This window comes from Hoplias malabaricus, chromosome 11 (assembly GCF_029633855.1).
Source record: "Hoplias malabaricus isolate fHopMal1 chromosome 11, fHopMal1.hap1, whole genome shotgun sequence".
NCBI lineage: Eukaryota > Metazoa > Chordata > Actinopteri > Characiformes > Erythrinidae > Hoplias > Hoplias malabaricus.
Window position 1 is genome coordinate 18414813 of NC_089810.1, and position 23275 is coordinate 18438087.

Genomic DNA, 23275 nt, shown 5'->3' on the forward strand with positions numbered 1-23275 from the left:
CATATTCTGCCCACACCAGTTAGGAACAGGAGAAATAGCAGGATGTAGGGCCTCATTCCCGACTCCTGTGGTCCAGGATGGTTAGACTGCTGCATGCTTCTTACCCCTTATCAAACATCTGTGCTCTGAAGGGAACTGTAGTCTCGAGGACCCCACAAGCTGGCCTACAAAGTTGCCCACCAGCAAAAAAAGAGAGAGCCTCTAAAAACACAAGCAAAATCTAAGATTTCTAATAACGTTTGTCTTGAGTGCCTATGTAATTCTATCTGTAGGTATAACTACCTTGTGTATCTTGTCTCTAATACTAATATTCAACTTAACAGTGACCTGCAGAGCAAAGCCTGTCTACTTATTTGTGTAAGCATTTAATCTGTAATTCTACATAAAGACTGAAAGGCCTTCAGTGCACCAAAACACTGAGGAGGGTTTAAGTAATTTAGTAAGTTACTGTAAGAAAGAAAAATAATCAAGTTCTTGTCTTAACATAGGTCTATGCTTGCCTTCTTGTCTATGCATACGTGCTTGTGCAAGATGCCACGCGTATGTGTGTGTGTTCTACATTCCTCATATGAATCAGTTTGAGCTGCGGCTATATCCTGTGAGAGGCTCTAATGGCCGCTGTTTGTAATTGCGCTCAGTGGAGTGGAAAGAGCAAGCCAGCGATAAGCCCTCTGTCCCTGGTTAAGTAAACTTAGCAGGTCAGAGGGGAATGGGCATGGTGATGGCCTTTTTTATTCTGTCTGACCATTTAATGTCTTGACCCAAAATGATTTTTCTTTCACTGTGTCATTGCAGCTGCAGCTTTGGTGGTTCTCGTCCTGTGCGGTATTTCCACCAGCACAGTAATGAGATGTATGGCTAGTAAAAGGTGGTTAAAGGAACAATTTAAAGGATTTTTTCCCGTTTTTTTACCCAGATGTAGTTGATAAACATGGATATTTGGTGATAAAATGTTGCTTTTTCTCACGTTATGACATTGCTAAACTCGCTAACTAACATCAGTGGATCTTTTTTATTTTATTTATTTATTTTTAAGTAATTTGAGTTCAAATTTGAATTCTACTCGAAATTGATCTAGCTTTGTTAGGTCTTTTCAGAGATTATTACACCCTTTTGTAAACTTATGTATAAATAAAATAATACACCAATTTTAACTGAAAACTACAGGTAGACTTTTAGACAGGTGTTGTGTCAGATGCAGTCTCTCCCACAACATCCTGCTCCACTTTATTTGCATTCCTGTCACGCAAACATATAGATTACTCAAAGGTATCTTTAAAATAAATAAATAAATAAAATGCATCTAAGACTTAGTAGACTAAGTTTTTCTTTATAAGCAAGGACACAAAGTGTCAATCAAACAAGTTGAACACATTTGCGGAATCCATAAATGTGACAATTTGCAAGAGAGTTACAACCACTAATTGCTTTGCTTGTAAAAACAACAAAAGTTAAATACATGTATAAGTTAAATACTATAAATAGTATGCATTTACCTGCATGAAGATATGTACACTAGGGTTCGTTTGGCACAGCACTTCTGAGGGTTGCCTGATATTTCTTTTCCTCTTTTTGATATTGTTGCTGTTTGACGACCTGGATGTATTTTGAGAGGTTTAAGAGAAGATTTGGTTTGGAAGATTAGGGTTTTTTTTTTTTGTGTGTGTGTGTGTTAAGTTTGGTTAATTTGGAGCTGTAAGGCTAATGAAGTTAACAGGAAATGGAATCTTATACTAATTAATTAACATCATGAAAACATGATGACTGAATCACCAACACTTGCTCAAAGCAGACTTCAAATGGGCCTTTGTTTATTTTTATAGATAACATTATGTGATAGAATGTCTGTATCCACATTAGCAAGCAATATTTAATTTATGGTATAGCCTGGGGTGTATGAACCAATTCCTTGGCTGATGGACTATATTTGAGGAAAGGGGGAACCTGTGTAAATTGGATTTATCATCCAATTATTGCATTAAACTTTCATGTCCCTTATAAATGTAAAATAATGCTTTTCAGGCAGGTTACGTCATCTGCAGTCCATGGTTATTCCAAAAGGACAGTGACAGGATACTGCAAGATGTACGCCAGTCTTAAGTAATCCCTCACCCTGAAGATAAAGAAAGGTTATTACATCATTTCTTCCTCCATCCAAGTCAAACTGCATTTGTCAGATTTTTTTCACATCCAGGGTGAGAAAGCAAATGGGTAGAAAAAAGAAAATATAGGAAAGAATAACATACAGGGACGCTGAGCCATTCTGTCAGAGAAGCTGTCATCATCGCCCTGTTGCACACAACAGAGGTGCTCCATGGGAAATTCAGTAGACCAACATCAAATTTTATGGGTGTTTTACTTAACAGAGCATGCTAACACATGGTTAAGCTAAGCTTATTAGCTGAATTACCTGATCTGATTACAGCTAATGCCACAAAACAAACATCAATCCAGTGCAATGGTACAATTTTCCAAAATCCTCTTAATTCATGCAGTATATGTAAACATTATAGATGGCAAATCACTGCATATTTAGCACATTATTCAAAAGGCTATAAACTGGCTTTAAGGCTGCAATATGGATAAGTAAGAAATATTTTGCCTTTAGCTGTTATAAGCTTTGCCTGTTTTCCTAGCATCTACATGGAACTGATTTACAAAGCATAAACTTCTCTTTGTGGGTTTGTAGATGGACAGATTAAAGGAGGTGTTAGACTTCCCACTGGAGTGCTAAGCTAAACAGAATTTTGGGTGCAAAATGAACTCTGAACTCTGAAATATACCTCCATCATAACATATTTGTGGGCATGTAAAGACCCCCTGAAGACCATATTTTATAAATTAGCACAATTTGGCCTATCATTATAATTCCATTAGTTTTATCAACTTCATAAATTAAACAGGAAACTCTCAAAGGGAGTTAGCAATGAGATAATAATAAAAAAACAAATTAAAAACAATGCAGAATGCACATGTGGGCACAAAAGTGCCAATCTGACTGGGTGCCTATCATTCATTGATTCATTATCTGTAACCACTTATCCAGTTCAGGGTCACGGTGGGTCCAGAACTTACCTGGAATCATTGGGCGCAAGGCAGGAATACACCCTGGAGGGGGCGTCAGTCACAGGGCAACACAGACACTTATGAGTTGCCAATCCACCTACCAACATATGTTTTTGGACTGTGGGAGGAAACCCACAGGCATGGGGAGAACACCCCAACTCCTCACAGACAGTCACCCGAAGCGGGAATCGAACCCACAACCTCCAGGCCCCTGTGTGACTGCGACACTACCTGCTGCGCCACCGGGCCACCTGGGTGCCTATCAGCATTTTTCAAAATGGTGAAAAGTAAGTGTCGGTTGATGTTGGTTGAGAAATGTAATGTCAATAGTGATGGAAGGTACCAGATAATGCATATATAGTCATTTTATAGACAAATACATTCAGGGCAAAATAACCAATGAACATCCATATCTTTCGTGAGTTTTTCAATCATTCATTCATTCATTCATTCATTCAGTAATTATCTGTAAGCACCTCATTCTGTTAAGGGACACGCTGGGTTTTATTATCATTCAAGTTATATACAAGAGCACAGTGAAATGGGACAACATTCCTCCAGGACCATATTGCAACATAGAACATAAGTGCAGACAGTAGAACGTACAGCGCACCTTATGCATATATAATGTGTTCAAACAAGACCATGAGTACAGGACCAAGATACTGAGGACAGACAGTGTATTTCTCACTACTAATCAGCACACAGTATGCAGTATATGGAAAGTGAGGTTTGATGGAAAGTGACGATGTAATATTCTATGAAATAAAAATCACATATAATGAGAATTGCAATCACAGGTAGAAGCCAGCACAGTAGAAGCCAGCACAGTAGAAGACGATACAGTATTGCTTAATAAAGCACTCTAGCAACAGCTATTGTTAGGAGAAAAAAAATAACATCATATTATACTTGATATAAACATTTAACTAAAATATAAAAATGTAAGCTGAATTCCCCTTCAGGACCAGTTGAGTAGAGGAATGCAGTGTAGTGGTTAGTGAGGTAATGAAGTTGGCTGATCGGGCAGCGGTAGGTCAGAATATGGTGCCTGACTGCGGTCATGACCAATGGCACCATAAAACACTTTTCGCTGTAATTAAGAAATAATGCCAGCACTGTGGTATGGACCAAGCGCTACAGCCATTTCAGCTTAAAACAAAATTACACACTACTACAATGGTTTTCTCTGTGAGGGTGAAATGGACTGGAAGATGGCTAAGAGCCTGAGTGTTAGCGTGGTTTAGTATGTTTTTGGACAGGAGACAGCATGCTGCAGGTTGGAGCCATGGTGCATGCTGTTTCTCATTAGCATGGGAGTAAAGGTAGCGCTGGCGTTCAGGTACAAACACTTCCTTGTGATCAGCCTCGTTATATTTGGATATTGACACTGTTACAATTTCCTCTCCATATGCCAGACTCTCATAATCACAAATCCTACCTTTCACTTTCCATTTCCCTCACTCCTGCTTTTTCCATCACACTCCCTCCACTTCACAGTGTTGCCAGAGGCCTCAGTGTGGAGCAGAGGGTATTATGGACAGGAATGAAGGACCTGGCACCTTGGTGACTGTACCTTTATATATAGCCCCACGTCTGGAAAAGTATGAAAAAATAATATTTATAAATGACTGATGACATGTGTAGAGTTGGATGAGGCTAAAACCATACTCAGGTAAGCGCTACTTCAATTAAGTAATGATACAAGCTGAAGTATAATATAGCAAGAAACAAGTCAAGGCATGCTTAGATTTTGCCAGACAGTCATTGGATTCCCCACAAGTCACACTGATATTTCAGTAATATAGAGGCAGGTATAAACTTTTATATTAAAAAATCCTTAAGAATCATTTAGATTTGTGGTCAATGTCGTCTGACATCTATAGTGTTTTACACAACATTATATGTGACCCTGTTTAATATAAGACACAAGATTTTCCTAACTCCCTAGAATATAGTTTTGAATTAACAGGCAGAATATATTATAGAAAAACAGAAGAGGTAATTCATATGCTGTAATGTGTTTCATTATGTTAAATTGTAAAATACTCTGAATGCCACATTATTAGAACTAATCAACATTAGTGTATACTGCAAAAAACGTCACAGAAACATTGGAGTCAACTGTTTTTTAATCAATTAGACAGACTCAGTGCCAAGAATCATGTCAAAAGAACATGTTGTTCATGAATCAAACATTAGTGGTCAGTGTTCTGAACAGCAGCATCCACAGAGGTGTCAGTTTTACATAGAGTTTTTCCACAACCTTTAACATGGTATATTCTTAATATTAGCCCTCAGCTTACACATTTAGCCATGGAAACTGGGATTCCACTATACAAATAAATATGAATTGAAGTACACTTCACTATAAACAAACAAACATCAAAAACAATAGAGAAGAATGAAGTATTATCACCTAAGCAGATTTTGAGTAATCAGTTATTGCAAGTAGTTGAAGATTCTATGTCTGTTTGCAAGTCTGAGTTCTATGAGGCTGGATTAAATAATACATATATTCAGTTGCTACAACAAAGATAAACTATAATAATATTTTGTAAGGAAATAGTAAAATATATTTAAGATAATCAGCATGGTTGTGTGGGTGTTTTACTGGAGACAATGAAACAACTGTTCCTTTTCAACCTTTTCATATCCAGACTTGCTATTGCCTCTTGTTAACCTTTCATTACTGACATCTGAACACTCCTTTACAAATGTGTGACTGTGTGCGTGAGAGACAGAAAAACTGAGTGAAATCAAAAACACTGATGTATCTGGCCTCATTAAGAAGGGGGACCTAATTAGTGGTCCACAACTTGGGGCACCCCCTTGAGGGAAAGACCATTTGGTCAAACGACATATTGACACCAATAACTTAGCTGCCAGACCAATAGTACATTTCTACAAACAGCCATTTACCATTGATTGGATGTGTTGATAAAAGCCTTGAGGCTTGCCAATCTATAGCATCTGGATATGTGTATTGTTCCACAATTTTGGGCCTTTATTCTTTACATTTATTTTTATTTAATATATTAGAAATACAATAATATAAACAATTTACTACTAATTCATTTTGAATAATACTCAGCCCTCTTGATGCAAGAGCAGTTTAAATTTAATGAAATTGATTTTATTTAAATATGGGTATACAATAACATCTCTGAATTCATTCATTCATTGTTTGTAACCGTTTATCCAGTTCCCTTTCTTTCATTATCCCTTTACACTGAGACTTATTACTGCTATCAGAGTTCAGTTGGGTATCAGAGACTGAACAAGTGCCTGTTTGATAACTTTGGATGCTGCTTTATTGTTTCGTATGAAATACATTATTTAGAGACATAATTCGTTCCTTCTACTTAATAATTCATTCCGTCAGTTTGATCACAGGGATTCAATACGTTCACATTACGAACACATTTTAGACTAAACGTAGACATTAAGGCAGACGAGGGAAATGGCGCATAATTAAAAATAATTTAGAAACCGACGGAACCTCAAGCGTTTCTTAGCGGAGCGAGTTTGTCGCTGTGCGCATTCAGCTGGAGGTGAGACGGTGAGTTCCTGTTGTGCGTGGACATAGCTGCGGTCAAAATCACTTTTCATTCTCAAGCAAATAATTAAATAAAATCCTACTTCTCTGCTGTTGTCAATTTATTTTAAAGGCTGAGCACCACTTAATGGACCGCCATGAATATTTTACATTATTTTAGTTACTGACATATATAAGTATGAATAAAAATGAAAATAGTATGCTTAATTTGCTTTAAAACTGACGATTTTATTTAATTGACGGAAAAACCCGAGCTCGCTACGGAAATTCTTGAACGCAAGCGTGACGTCACTGGTGGACAACAGCTGAACAACGCCGCGGTAAAACACCGTTATGACTGACTGTTATGACAGTATCTAGCTATCACTAGCTAAATAACTAACATTATTCATGACAATAGCCTAGCAATGAGCTAAACTCAAATTTAGAGGTACCGTTATTCTTGTAAATGTGATCAAAGTTGAACTCGAATTCTTCCGACACTATAAACCTCCGTAATGCAGCCGAGTACAATCTGAGCCACCGCTAACGTTAACTAACACCAACTAAAACAGGCGAAGTGAGTGTCCTTACCCTGTTTACCTCCATGTTACAGAGGCTCTTGAACACCTTTCTTTTAAGCCTTATTTCTTGAATTAGTAAGAAATAACACGTTTTCTGAGTATCAATAAACACAAGTTAGGAACTCAAATTCCACTATATTTATTTGTTTGACACTTTCATAGATGCTTAGCCTTTAAGGGAATGCACGTTGCGTACAGGATGACGCTTGCCGGTGCCACTGAAAATATGCCACTTTATTTGAAACGATCTGATTAATTTAGCAAATGTGTATGTTTATAGAGACTTTTTACTTTTTTATGTTGTCTGTAGCAAAGCATAGCCTACGAAATAAATGTACTATATATTCTTGCTTAAAAATAAAATAAAATAAAATAAAATAAATAACAATAAAATTGAGGATACCTCCAGTAGCCAGGCAGTGGGAGGCAAGTTCAGCCGCAGATTTGTTTTCCTGAGCCCAAAACAACACTCAGAAAATGTGTCGCACCACGCGATACGCTCCTATGTTACTCAATAGACAGACGCGTAAAGCCCCACTCCCCACCACTGGCACTAGCCATATTATACACGTGAGACTGCGGGAGGTACCAGGCCGAAACCTCTAAGAAGAAACGCTTTTTTAAAACGTCTACATTAAACCCTTTTTGGTTTATCATTCCAGCGCAGGCTGATACTTTGTTGCCTTGCCTGCACCATTGCTGCCTAGTGTCATAGAACCAACCCGTTTTGATTTAAAATAATTTGAAGAGATCCCACAGACAAAACAATGTAGTGTTCAACAACCAGTTCAAAATAAAACTTAATAAAATCCAAGTGGTTCTAATTCTCCTGTGTATTGTGTATTATGCCCTGAAACAGAATTAATTTGGCACAATGATATATGAGAATATTTAGATTAATTTAAGAAAACGGATTGTTAAATTGAGCGAACAAATTGTTGAATTGAGGGAATGGATTATTAAATTTATGAAGAGCAAATTATATCTCTAAATAACATTTTTCACCATAAGACTTATCATAGGGGTTTAGAGACTTTCTAATAGGTACCTAACAAACCGTGCGCTACTGTGTACTGAGAGCATAGTACAACATTTGTAGTTTAAATAAAAAACAGAATTATCAAAGCCTCTTTCCAGTTTATGTATATTTATTGGAAAAATATGCATTTGAATCCTCTATGGAGCAAACCGCTGTTTTGCTGTGAATCTTGTGCTTTTAGTTGTAGTTAGTGCAAAAGCTGGTAAACAATTTAACATGGTGACACCAGGGCCCTGGTCTGCATCTATAAATTTCTGTGCAATGCACCATTTTATGCAAAATACACTGAAATCTGCTTTTCATATTTTACCAGTAGGATTATGCAGAGATTTTGGAAAATTGTTGGAATTTCCTTTTACATTTGTGCCAGTAAATACAAGTGCAATGAAATGTGTCTTCTACATTTATCCTAAGGGATAAGACAAAGGAATGAAAACAAAAAATGCCCACAAATTCAAGCACATACATTTCAAGACATGCAGCTGATAACAGATTGTAATCTTAGTTACAAGCTGGGTATTGATTTCAATTAGTATAAACTCCACCTTGGAACGTCAGTCTCTTTCGCCGGATGAAGCATTTCCTGTCTCATGGAGCTTAAGCTGTTGTGTCCCGGAGGTTCATCACCCTCAGGACTAATGAAAGTGTGTCTATGTGTGTGTGTAAGGGTGAGGGGTTTAAGTAAAAGGGGAAAGGTCACAGGAAGCCCTTGAGTGTCTGATTAAGTAGGTTGGACCATGTAAAGCCCAGTGCACCTGCATTGTGAGGGCTCAGGGGACACAGTGCTGTTAGAAGACATGTTGCTGAGGCCTGTGGGCTTGGCTTCAAACACAACATTACTCACATTCACATATGGCCTGTTCTTCTTCACACAGCCCCCTAGAGAATGATTCTTACACCTTTTCAGGCTTGTGTTTAACTAAGTAATTGCATTACTTTTAATAGTTTTTTCCCCTACAGTTCTCAGTTTGATAAAAAGTTTTCACATCTTAGAACTACCTGCATATAAATGAAAACACTGTAAGAGAAATGTGTATATTACCTGATTTGTTTTACCTGTTCACCCGTACAAAGGATTTTAAGAGCAGGATTTTTAAACATGGAGCTAGAAATGCGAAGTCCTTTAAAGCAGGATGGGTTGATGCTTGGCAACTTCCCATAAAAAAAACCCGTAAAAGTTAGCAAAAAATCAGACAGTTTAAAACTACCATTCTTTTTCGACTGCACAAAATATCAGATACATATTCAGGGAATAAAAAGGAAAGTATGTGTATGAAGGGCAAGGGCAAAAAGCACTATTAAATACTGTGACCTTCAATTCCTAGGTATGTGTGTTAGACTGCTCTGTGTGCAGTCCAGACCTGTCTCCTTTTGAAAATATTTGATGCATTATGAAACAATAAGGATGATAATGAAGTCCCAAGTCCCATATAGTTGCTAAGCTGAGCACTTGAATAATAAAAATCCACTTTCAAAATTGGACTCTCAGAAAAAAGCCCCTAAATGTCTAATAGTAATAAAAGGTTAGGCGGTGCCACACAGTTGCAAACATACTCCAGTCCCAACATTTTTTGAAGATGTAGCTATAAACAATCCTTTTACAAATGTTAAAACATCAAGTTGCGGTATACACATCAAACCAAATTAACCAATTACTGCTTTCACATACTGCCCCAGCTATTTTAGAAATGAGGTTTGTAGTTCTTGGTCACAAATTGTACAAATGAGTTCAGTTTTATTGATATTAAACCCATATCCTGAAAGTTTCCATCATTTAGATACTTTTGGAACAGTGTTTTCAAAAGGGCTATTGAAGGGATTTATTTTTTCACATAAATTCAAAACTCTACAACTGGCAGTGTTTGGTGGAACCGTACATCTGAACTGTCTGCCCTTTGGCAGTAATGCAGTACTTCTATGAGAGAATTTCTTTGTGGATTGACCCTGTGTTGCCATGGCATCTCCAAGGCATCCACCAATTACCTCTGAGGGCAGGATCTGACAGGTTGACAACCTAATTGGTCAATAACTCTTCCGCGCCTAGTTAGAACCAGCTCTTGAACACAAGAGGTCCAGAGAGATTATACTGTTCCTCAGGCACTCTGAGATAAGGAACTCTTATAAATGACATTCTTGGAGGCCCACTGACAGACTGTGAGGGTATAAGTGAAAGATGGGTGTCTGGACTTGTGTGACAGCTACAGACCCAAGGTAGGAACAAGCTCTTTTACTCTGATATGAGAATGTGACATACAATCAACCTTGATTATCACATAAAACAGTCAAAAAGCTTTCTGAATGTTTCAGTGATTACACGTGTTTTGGGAACAATTGGTTTATAACCTTTAAGATTTGTGAAGGTTCTCTAAACATACAATTTCACTAAACTTATTTACAAATTAACCATCAATTTAAGATGTTCTTCCCAGGTTCTTCAAGGAATTAAGTGTCGTAGAATAGTGGTTCCCAAACATATTCTGCTGTGCCCTATTTTTGTAGATGAGAATATTTTCGAGCCTCCCACTCCAACAGTGCTAGCAGTGCTCAACATGCCTCTTTCTGACTTGCTGCGCACCCCCTGCAATAGTGCAGGCCCTTACACTTTTAGAACAACTGTCATATGAGATTCTAGTTGTGGGATGTACTTTTCTCAGATGCTGTATTTAGCAATGCAGTTTGAGAGAGTAAACTAGATAGTTTGTTGAACAGTTGTTATATTTGCTTGTTTGCTAAATCTGTGTTAGCATGTTTCAATCTACACTAGCGCCAAGTTAGCCCTAGATTACTCTCACCTCCAGCAGTCCATCACTGTGGAGTTCAGCAGGAGTCCAGCTAGCTACATGACCTAACGTCTGCATCACTGTTTGCAGTGGCAGCACGGTATGTTTAACTTGTATGAAGGACACCTAACACCACCATCCATCTTCCCCAGGGGACAGCTCTTAGTCTACAATTCCCAGAAGACATCAGGAGGAAATGCAATGTCACTGCCTACCAGGAGAAAAGCTTTCCGCCTTTTCATTCTTGTGGAAGTCATCCACTGAGCCGGATGAAAGCCCTTCTTCATCAGTGGAGGTCTCCTGCCCTCGAGTTACCATAAAGCCTCTATAATCAATCATATTCTTAAGATCAGAGTATTTTTCATCTGATTAGGTTCCTGAGAACATGTGGAAGTGGAAAGGCCTGGGAGTGATTACAGTGATTGTGAATATATACAGGGCTTTATGGTTTGATATGACACACCTGTTCTAAAGTCTTAGTGGCTTTTGCAGTAGTGATTAAAAAGTGTGTTTCTTTTACTTTTCCTATAGGAATGTGCACCTTGACTATTTTTATAGTCTAAATGTATAGTACTAAAATGATGAAAATACCTATACTTTATAAGTTAATATTTGATACTGATGATACTATGAAAAAAAAGCAAAAAAAGAGAGAGAGAGAGAGAGAGAGAGAGAGAGATAATGTGCATACCATAATTTGATCTACACCACAATGATTTGAAGTTAGTTTATTTATATATTTAAACTAAAATATCTGGGTTTTTAATCACTCCTATTTAATGACTTTAATTCCAGGAATTTTGTTAGTAGTGCTCGAGTACCTTGAAGTTTTGTTAATAATTTTTCTATAGAACAGTTAACTACTCTTGAAAGGATTAGTCATCTTCATTCCATGTGATGTGGTGTAAGGAGGCAAGGAGGAGGACATAAATGTGAAGATATTTTTGTAATAAACAGAAACATGAGCAGAAATCAGAGCAAAATATCTCAACATGAGCAGGATGAGGATAATTCCAACAACAAATAAAAGAACAGACAAGGACTGATCCTAACACTACAGGCAAGAGTGCATAAAATTAAGTTTGTAAGATTAAAGATTGGCCAAATTAAAAAACCAGTCACAAAACAGATATAGGGATAAAATAAACTAACGGTGTATGGAAACAAATGAAACCTAGTCACATATAAAGGTAGAGGAAGAAACTTGTACTAAGGGAAGCAAGATGAAGACAGAGGAACAGAGAGAAACACTAGAATAAAAACTAAAATAAAATTAGAACAGAAGAAAAGTAGAAAACTCATTTTTTCAGCATTAACTTGGTAGTTAATGTTAGTTAATGTCTTAGATAAAGGGGGCAGATCCAGGGGTCTATGGACACAGGTGATTATAGTAAACCAAGACGCTAGTGCTGTCTTCCCACCGCTTGCATGTGATCACTCAGGTTTGTTGACGGTGGAGCGGAGGGATGCCAGTGTTTCAGGATGTTCCCTCATCTGTGTTTCCTTCTGGTTTTCTCCTTTTAGTTAAAGCTGTTATAGTCAGATCTGCTGGAGTCATTAGCCACACTCTGTTCACATTCTCTGCTTTACATACACGCAATCGGATCAAAACTAATTCCATCCCTCTACCTTTTTCAGAGTAAACCACTGCCCACCTGTCCTTCTGGACACTGATGGATGACTGCCGAGCTACTGTTCCACGCTTCAGACGTTTTCACTGACTCCTAACTATTATTACCAGTAGATTGACCAGAGGCGGATAGGTCCCCAGTTGTGAACCTTGGTTCCTCTCAAGGTTTCTTCCACAGCTGAAGGAGTTTTTCCTTGCCACTGTCGCCCTTGGCTTGCTCACCTGGGGATTTTTACATTCTTTACATTTTTTCATTTCATGTGAAAACTTTGTCTTGACTGGAATTCTGTGAAGCTGCTTTGTGACAACATCATTTGTAAAAAGCACTATACAAATACATTTGATTTGAGTACTCACAAAAGGGAAACGAGAAATTTAAATAATCACATAAAATAATGATCAGGGATGTTAAAGAAAGACACAGAGACCAGGGACAAAAAAGAGACATGAGGACCTAGAAGCAAGACAGAAAATAAATGTAGGAAGAAGACTATGTGCAAGAGAAGGAGGGCGACAGCATAGGACACGAGCAAAACAACACCAACAAAATAAAACCACCACTGACTGACAAATACAGAGACAAGCAACCATCAACTGACAAGGAACACCTGGAGGAGTCTTGTAAGGGGAAGGGAAATGTGGCAATGGTTATCACATGAGGACAAGATGAAGACTACATGTGGGAGTGTAAATAGATGCACGTAAGAGACATAGTCAAAGGAAGCAAGGAAAAGAAAAGCAGGAGAGAATCGCACAAAGGGTAAAATAAAATCAAGACAACACAGACACATACAAAGCATGACTCAAACAGAGAAGGGAAGGGATGAAATGTGACACATACATTCACCTTCTGTAAATGTATCCTGATCAGGGTCATGGTGGGTCCGGAGCCACACCAAACTCCTTACAGACACAGGTAAAGACCAAACCCAAGACCCCTGGACCCTGAGGCTGTGTCACAGTGACATTTTGCTGCTCAGTTATTTGTACATTTTGTTAATTTATTTGTATATTTGAATAACTTTGGATAAATAGGCCAGCATATTTAATCTGAACATTATGAGGAGGACACTCAGAGGAAGAACACATTTGCCTTCTTCTCTTTGTTTCACTCACTCTTTGTTTCTTCTCTGTTTTTTTAGCAACCTGCTTTTGTTTGTGTGTGTGTGTTTCCTCATGGCGTGTGAATATCCTGTAGTAAATAAAGAGGAAACTCTGCTGTAAACAATCAAGTACAAGGACCTCCTGCTCAAAGTACTTGGACTCCTCTTGAACTCATGGCAGAACCTTAGCTTATACGTTACAAGAGGGCAAAAGAAGATCTTTCAAACCAATCTGGATATCCACCAACTTGGACAAATGTTTTTGACAGGAATAGGGAGACTACAACAATACACACTGATGTGTGTGTGAGCGCACAGATACATGGACCTCCGTGATGATGTTTAATCTATGCGCTATGTTTAAAGCCTTGTCCAGTGAGGAGACGCAGGCTTCCTGGCAGACAGAAGGCATCATTGGCTTTTGAAGTGCTGATGTAGTTGCTCCAGCTCTGGTGGTCTTAGCCGAGCTGACTGGACTATTAGACGCATAAACACACCTGCTGAGGCACAGCTCCCTGCTACTGCACACCAGCTCCACGTCGGGCATCTTTCTCACGCTTCCTCTGCCAGTCTGCCACTTCCTGTCTGCAGAGCTGGAATGTGTCTCTTTGACTTTGATCTTCAGATCTACTACAATGAATAGACAGTAAATATTAACTATTCTGGTCATAGTATACTATAGAAAACTCCATAATATATGCCTCAGTATGTAGTTACTCCCCACTTTATCAAAGCCTGATTTCTGTTGCAGAGGCTTGTTTGGATTCTAAGAATTCTATTTATTCTATTATTTTCTGTGTGGCCCTTCAATTCGTAGTGCTACATTTGGATTTTTATTTTCACTTTTTTTTATCACAAATGCCAAGTGGATGACTGAGATCCTCTCAGTGACACTGTTATGGGTGTGTTGGAGATAAACTTCAGGGTTCAGTGGGTTGTTGGGTCATTTTCTGTCTGTTTCCTGCCTGCTGGGTGCTGATCTTTTCTCCATTTGGTCACAATTCCGCCCAACTCTACCCCCCAACACACACACACACACACACACACACACAGAAACATTCACACATTCACACATTCACTCCCTTAGTCTTGTCCCCAAGGATTAAGGTGACGTAAGACTTCCATTTAATTTTGTGAAAACTTACCAGACCTTAACTACTACTACCCTAATCCTATCTTTAACCTGCATCATAATACATTTTCCCTTTAAAATGGAATGATTTTCATCATGAGGACATGATTTTTTATGCATAATGATAAGTCCTAACAACGTGTGTGTGTGTGTGTGTGTGTGTGAGAGAGAGAGAGAGAGAGAGAGTCATGCTGAGTTCTCATGTTTCTATCTCTTAGAGCATCCTGGGGGATGGTATGCTTCATTAGCGTGAATTATTAAGATCGTTTTGATCAGACTAGATCTATCGCCAGACCAAACAGGGATGTGTTTGGCCTCTTTCACACTGACATTTTTGACTGATCTCAGTTTATTTTGTGTGTTGTTTCTCTTTCTGTCTCTTTCACACACACACACACACACACACACATACACACACACACACACGCACGCACACACACACACACACACACACACACACACACACACACACACACACACACACACACACAGCCAAAAGGAAAAGACGTCACTGCAATGTGATGAAAGTTGAAGGGGTCTCTTGCAGGTTCGTCATAACAACTTTGTTTTCATTAGAGGCTGCTGACACAATGATAAAATATGTGAAGAGGAAATCAAATGCTGACACACTGTTCATAAACAATAAAGCAGGGATCAAAGCTAATATGATCTACTGGGCACACAGCAGTTTTGTTAGTCTCCCTGACTATGACGGTGGAGCTCATAGAAAATTGTCATTTCTCCTTGTGTCAGCTGAATCTCAGGTACTCGTGTAATGCCTTTAGAAATGCCTTATATATATATATATATATATATATATATATATATATATATATATATATATATATATATATATATGCCAAGTCTGAATACTGAATATAAACATTTCTCTTCTACAGAAATGTACACTGCCATAAAGATCCTTCCAGTTACATAATGAAGTCCAGAGGAAATGGATCAGGCCAGTCTTCTACTACATTTGCTCAGGGGTGAGTGGTATTAGTGAGTAAAAGTGTTTATACTGGACACTCCTCTTAAAAAGCATCCCACTAGTAGTTATTAACACGAGAATTTAATATGACATAACTCAAAGAAATGGTGTGAACCCGACAGATAAAGTCTAGGTCTTAGTTAAAGGACCTAATAAAGCACACATTTCTTCAGCATGGTTACATATACAGCAAGACTTACAAATCACATTTGTGCTGCACGATAGGGTGCTTTAATATAAGTATCAATGACCTAACATTATTTAAATACAAGTAGCATTGATTTCTCATTGACCCCTTATAAGTGGGACGAGGGCTATAAGCCCCAATAATACTACATATTACTACATATCAGTTTAGATTCATAATAAAAACATTCATGTCCACTGGCTTCTTACTAAAAAGGGCCATAACACATGGCTGTATTCAGTGCACCAGTACAATTGCTCATAATGCATCTATTCTTGCTACATCTACTGATGTTACTGTAACTCCATATGAACACACTGATGCTATTAGCAAATACAGGTTCATATTATAGGAAACAGCATAAAACCAGAATATGTTTTCATTCATTCATTATCTGTAACCGCTTATCCAGTTCAGGGTCACTGGACTGTGGGCACAAGGCAGGAACACACCCTGGAGTGGGCGCCAGTCCTTCAAAGGGTGACACACACTCACACATTCACTCACACCTACAGACATATTTGCATCTCCAATCCACTTACCAATGTGTGGTTTTTTTTTTTTTTTTTTTTGACCGTGGGAGGAAACCAGAGCACCCGGAGGAAAACCTACACGGACAAAAGGAGAACACACAAAACTCCTCACAGACAGTCACCCAGAGTGGGACTTGAACCCACAACCTCCAGGTCCCTTATTATTATTATTATTTGTTTCAAATGACACTACATGGCCAAATGTTTGTGGACATCTAGCCAGTTGGCATTCATAGGAAACTGTCACTTTGTTATCGTAATTTTGTCCACCTCCATCAGTCCGACCAGTTGTGACATATGTATTTGGCAGTACTTACTTAACATACTCATAACGTGACATTATAGACTCATGTACACTTTTTAGTCATACCACTCTTTCTTTATTGTTTATGGTGTTAATCAGAGGACAGCGCTCAAACTTTCAATGTTTCTACATTATGTTCTGGAGGAGTTTTTTATGCCAGCAACAAGACCAGGACTGAACCAGAGTAGAAGTGAACTGAAGTTTGTTCTACTTTGCTGAAGTAACACATTCTGCTCTTCTGGGAAAGCTTAAGAATAAATCTGAAAGCTGATATTTGGCACTGAGCTGGGTGAATTTAGGCTCATGTAGCCCAGAGTAGAGGTCTGCACTGATTTTTAAAACCTGCTCCTGCCCGCTCCCGCTGGAGTTCGTCCTGCACCCGCCTACGTTAACGCCTACTCCCACCCATGCAGTCCCTCATATTTCCCAAAATATATAACCTTCTCTAATAAAATAGTACAGCTACAGCTCAGCAATGCACAATTCATGTGGTGTCCATGTGATTGGTTGGTTCGTACATATTTAGAAGGAGTTATTTAGCTATTTTCTCTTATGCTGATCGTGTATGATAATTATAGCATGATTAGTATTTTTTAGACAATAATAAAATGTTTTTATTCCTTTACATGTTCATGTTGTCCTGCTCTCGCAGTCACTGCCCTGATTTACTGCCTGCTCCTGCAAATGACAATTAAATTTACTCCTGCGCCACAAATATTGTGATGGGGCTTGTGCAGATTTCTAATCCAGAGTATACTTTTCTGTATATAATACAAGTTGTGCATGCAGAACTGACTATATATTGTCACAGTAGGTACAGCTTTACTACACATAAGGAGTGTCTTCTAACCCAGTGCATAATAGTGCATCATAACTCCAGGAGTGGAGAGCCCTTACTCAGTAGTTTCTACACTCACAGACCCTTGACCAGGCCCATTTACACTTCATTAAATGAGTTTTCATATGATGGCAAAAATTGGCTGCCTCCCTGACTGCACACTGCAGCTTTAATGTCTCCATCTGGACTTCTAAAGGTTTACTGGTCTGCTCCAGTCATTATGATAAAAGACAAAGGCTTTGGATGTAGGACCCGATTAAAAAAAAATGTAGAGGAAGTAAATGGGATTTGTGTGGGTGAGGAAGAAACAGCCTTGAGACTTGGTTTTGGCATTAGTCCTATAAAAAGGAAAGTCCTTCTTAGAGTAAAGCAGCGGGGTTTCCACCAGTAAAGCAGGAGTGTCCCAATTACCCCCACCCCTACTACCACCACCATCCATTCTTACCCACACACAGATGGTAGAACTCCAAACCTGCTAAAAACCAAGCCAATAGACCATCTAGAGCACACACACACAGAAAAGTCACACACTCAACACCCTATTATAGCACCTCAGCTACATCACACTAGAGACCAGCAGCAGGTTCACACATTGCTAATTTCATGTGGTTTTGTTTCTGTGCGTGTGTTTTTGTTTGCATATTTCAATCAATTCACTTCTGTTCTAATACACTCATCATCCAAAAAATCGCAGCATGAGTCTGAGTGGAAAGCATGCGCAACGGGACAGCCTTATATAGTCAGGTACAGAAATGAAGCCCATCCTTACTTACGTCACATGCACTGCTGAGTGTGAAACTTGAATCATTCGCATGTCTCACAATGTCAAACCCACCCACCAAGTTTCATTCCTGTCTGTTGACTCCTTCTGGGTGCAACTATTTTTTGATGATTGGTGTTCAATCTTCATCTTCTGTAAATACTTCTTTCTGAACAGTGTTGCAGTGGGTCCACAGCGTACTGGGAATCGTTGGGGAAAATGTAGGCACACTCCCTAAACCAGGCACCAGTCCATTGCAGGAAGTAACACACTCTCCCAATCACTCACACCCGTGGATAATTTCCCACAGCCAATCCACCTGCCAGCATGTGTGCTGAGATGTGAGAGGAAACTGGAGCACCCAAAGGAAGGTAAAGCCGACTCAGAAAAAATACACCATTACTGACAATGACTCAAGGTGAGGATTCACAACGTTACCCCTCTATTATATTCTAGTGCCATATATTTTAACAATTCACCTGAGAAATAGGATGGTTCTTCAAAGTGATGCCATGAAAAAACACACATTAGTTTCAATAAAGAATTTCCTTTTTTATTTATTTTGTATGTACATATTTCTCTAACCAGATTGATTCACCCAATGAGAGAGCCAACATGTTTATATTATAAAATGTATGATTGAATACATTCTTGTTTTTCTTTTAGATTACTATAGTTATGAAGTGTAATGGCACCACAGGTAGTTTTGCTGAATCACAGCAGCAGGGTCCTGGGATTGTGAGTTCAAATCCTGCCTCTGATGATTGTCTATATGGAGTTTGGTGTGTTCTCCCTGTGTCCACACGGGTTTCATCTGGATGCTCTGGTTTCTTCTCACAGTTCAAATACACATGCTCAAAAATGTCCAGATGTGTGTCTCGTTCCAATAATTTCAGGTACGTCTTATAAGGATGAAGTACTGATAGATAATGAATGAATGAACGAATTAGTAAATATTCATTTGTTCGTTCATTATCTGTAACTGCTTGTCCAGTTCAGCGTCGCAGTGGGTCTATCCAGAATCATTGGGCGCAAGGCAGGAACACACCCTGGAACACTCGAACCCACAACCTCCAGGTCCCTGTAGTTGTATGACTGTGACACTACCTGTTACGCCACCGTGCTGCCCTTGAGCAAGTATTTTACTAACAAAATATATATATTTATAATCTTATATAATTTTTATGTTATTTTTGGATTTCTGGTCCTTGGCCAATAACAAATATTAACCTTTGCCCCTAACGTGAAAAAACAAAAGTTTCTATAGCAATTCAGGAAGTGTATGTTCAAGCCAAGAACCCTTAAGGAACCATTATTATTTGAGAGTGTATGTATGTTCTTTACCTTCATTAACTATTTTCTGCATGTTTTTTTTTTCCTGATTTTATGTCTCGATGCCAATGTAAACTCAGAGAAGAAAAGGTCTTTCGCAGAGGCATAGCAGGACAACTTCAAACTGGGTTATGTTGGCTTAGGTTTCTCACCATTAACTACAAACAGGTGCTACTTGGCACGAGGAAAAGCAATAATTACTAAAAATATTATCATTTTCATACAAGCTGAGCCTGAAATTAATTTGGCAAAATATGAGAGTGAGGAGAGGGGGAAAGTGGAGCTTGATAATGAGGAGATTGTCAGAGGGGGCCTGCGATGCATGAGTGAAAGAAGGGTTTGATTGCTCTCCACAGCTTTTAGAAAGTCCACTGGAGCTCCAGAGTGGCAAAAAGTCCTTATATGGAGAGGAAGTTTTTGAAAACAGAGCTCATTAATTATCCTTGAATCTGGTCAGTCATGTCAGCGTGTCGGAGTGGATTTGGTTTTTCCTCGCACCCCGTCACATAAGTATAGAAAATGGCTGCTGTTATATACATAGAAGGCTTAAAATGTAATGAGCACTTAAGCTGGTATAAGTTAAAAATAGGCTTAGTGTACAGTTCATCAAGAGAGCAGTTTAGAGTCCAATTAATGGCGCAATACATACTCTTCCAAGTGAATGGAATGGTTCTTAAATAAATCAGTTCTAGAATGTATAGACTTTTAAGGACCGGTCTGGCGCCTAACTTTATCCTTGGAAGACACTGCATTAAAAGTTAAATGTTCCTAGTTTACATTACCAGGAGAAATACTACTGAGAACTACTGTCAGACAGAAAGACCTGAGCGGAAATGGATGTGGGGTGCAGACAGATGGTAGTTCTAATATGGTAGGCATCGCTGAGGGGGTTGTAATAAATTAAGCATAGGATACAGGCTAAGCTCACTTTAAATCTCTTCGCTCATCTGAGGAACGGTAAACTACTGTAAACAGCAGGAGAGCAGGGAAAGAGGGTGCAGACATGAATCTGAGATATACTTACCTTCAGCCACTGTATCATCACCATTTTACAACACCAGCACACTTCTGTTTGCTTGTTTTTGTACATTTGAAGGACAAAATTTGTCAAGAAAGCAGGATATGTATCTACATGTGTATCTCTGCCACTGTCCTTATACTGTATAAATACAAGTCTAAGTCTACTCTATATGTGTGTATATGAAGGATCTCTGTAAATTGTGCTCTGTGTCTGTGCTTGTGGACTTTTGAAGTGAGGTTTTAATGAAGGCAGCAGACCGTGGCAGTGCAGACACATACACAGACAGACAGACAGTCTGTCAGCAGTTACTTACTGGATTTATAGAGTGGTCGACAGCTGTGTGTCTTTCTCTCAGGCTGATGACACTCAGCCTGCCGCAGCCTTTACTGCTCACCTCTGCGACCCTAGGGACAAGACTGTCAATGGGCCCCATACACTAATGGGCAAACCAAGAACACACACACACCATTTCATTCAAAGCTATACAGTGTTTGCTTTTGATTATTATACCTAACCCTATACTTTAGAAAAAGCCTTATTTTTCCTTATTACATAAAAATGTACATAAAAATCCCTGCATGTCAGTAATCATACCAACCCTTACCCCCTACATACACACACACACACACACCACCACCACCACCACCACCACTTCTGAGTCTTGGGTAATTGTTCAGCCCAAGCCGGGGCTTTTCTTACTGTGAAAGCTTTAAAAATGGGCTTTTCAGTAGCTCACAACTGCTATATTGTCCTCGCCCCTTCAACACAAACTTCCATCAAACACATTTTGTTACTCCACTTTTAATTGAAAAAGATTTGGATTCTGTTCCTGTAGTTCCTCTCGAGTGCAATAGTTTCTCTCTACCTTAAATGGATATCTTTTTTGACGAGCACAGGATCTGCACAATATTGAGAGTTTCCTGGAAGAAGAAAAGCCTGCGTCTATTTTAAAAATATTTCAAAGTGCAGGCTTTTATTCAGCTCTCATTTAAAACATTTCTATACATAGACACCATTAAAGCTGCCTCGCTCACCTCGTTTGGCCCTTAGTACCGCACTTTAATACTGCCCTCTTGTGGCAATCACTAACAGTCAAGCTTTTGTGACAATCAACGAACCTATCACAACATTTATGTCTTTAAATAAAGTAGTAATTTGAGATTTGGCAGTGAATTGTCAATTAAATATGAACATTTTATGGAAATAAAAATAAAATACACGTAGCTCTGTTTATGTTCATTCATAGCTTTCACATTCTAAGTGTTCAGGATTAGATTTTTAGAATAAAAAAAAAATTAGGACAGTGTACGTTACCTGCTGTTTTTTAAATATAGATAATACTGTTTTTTATCAGTAATCAATTTCAGAAGTGATTTACAGTGGTGATTAAAGAGTTGTATTGACCCGACCTAAGTCCACTCTCTGTCCTCTTCATTGGGAGAACACTAGGTGTAGCTGTTGTACATCTTGTCTTGAGTTTCTTATCTCCCGCAGCACCTCCTAAACACACTCCAGGCATGACGCAAGCGTTTCAGTATTTCCTTTTTCCCCCCATCATTTTAATTTTTCAGCATCATTCAAACTAAGCTGATCTATACTTTTAACCTCAGTGTGGTTGTCAAGCACATTTTGGGCTCGAGAATTAACGTCATGCTGAGAGAATATGCACAATGCACAGCAACAGAACTCTGTGACCTTTGAAGCAGTGGAAAAAAGGAAATGACAAAAGTTAAATAACAAAAAAATATATAACTGTCATCTTTAGTTTGTTAGCTGCCAATTCCCAAAATCCCTGGGAAGACAGTGGCTTTAATGAAACTCCTGCAAATAAGCGGTGCAGTAATCAGAATTCCGGCTGAAATAGTTTAAGAGCTCAGTGAACTGGAATAAAAGCTTTGGGATTGAACGGCTGAATTTGTCATTGCCAAGAATAACGAATTAGACAGATGAGCAAACCGTTTGTGGGCAAATCAACTTTGTTTTATCTAGAAATGCCTTGCCGCAGTAGTTAATGCTGCGTTCACACCAGGCAGGAGAATGAAATGGGGCATCTCCAGAGCACAATGAGAGATTAGGGGCCTTTACCATTAAATGAATGGTTTGTGTTATTTATTTTTTCAGTACTGGCACTGTGTGAAAAGGGACCTTTCCCTCTAGGACTGCACTAGAAGCTCCTGCTCCACATTAGAAGCTGTGGCTACAGTGGGCCAGGTATGAAGCCATGATAGGAAACATCCCTGCTAGGTGCAGGTTGTGCATTGTGCAATGGGCTGTGTAATGGAGGTAGGCATTGGGGTGTGGAAGAGGTTAGATCTGTGTCCAAACCCTACATACACACCCCATACCCACACACTCATGGATGGGGGCATGGTCATCCATCTCTGGACTCATTTAAGATAGTGGGCATTCGACTGTTATCTGAAAACAAAAAGGATTG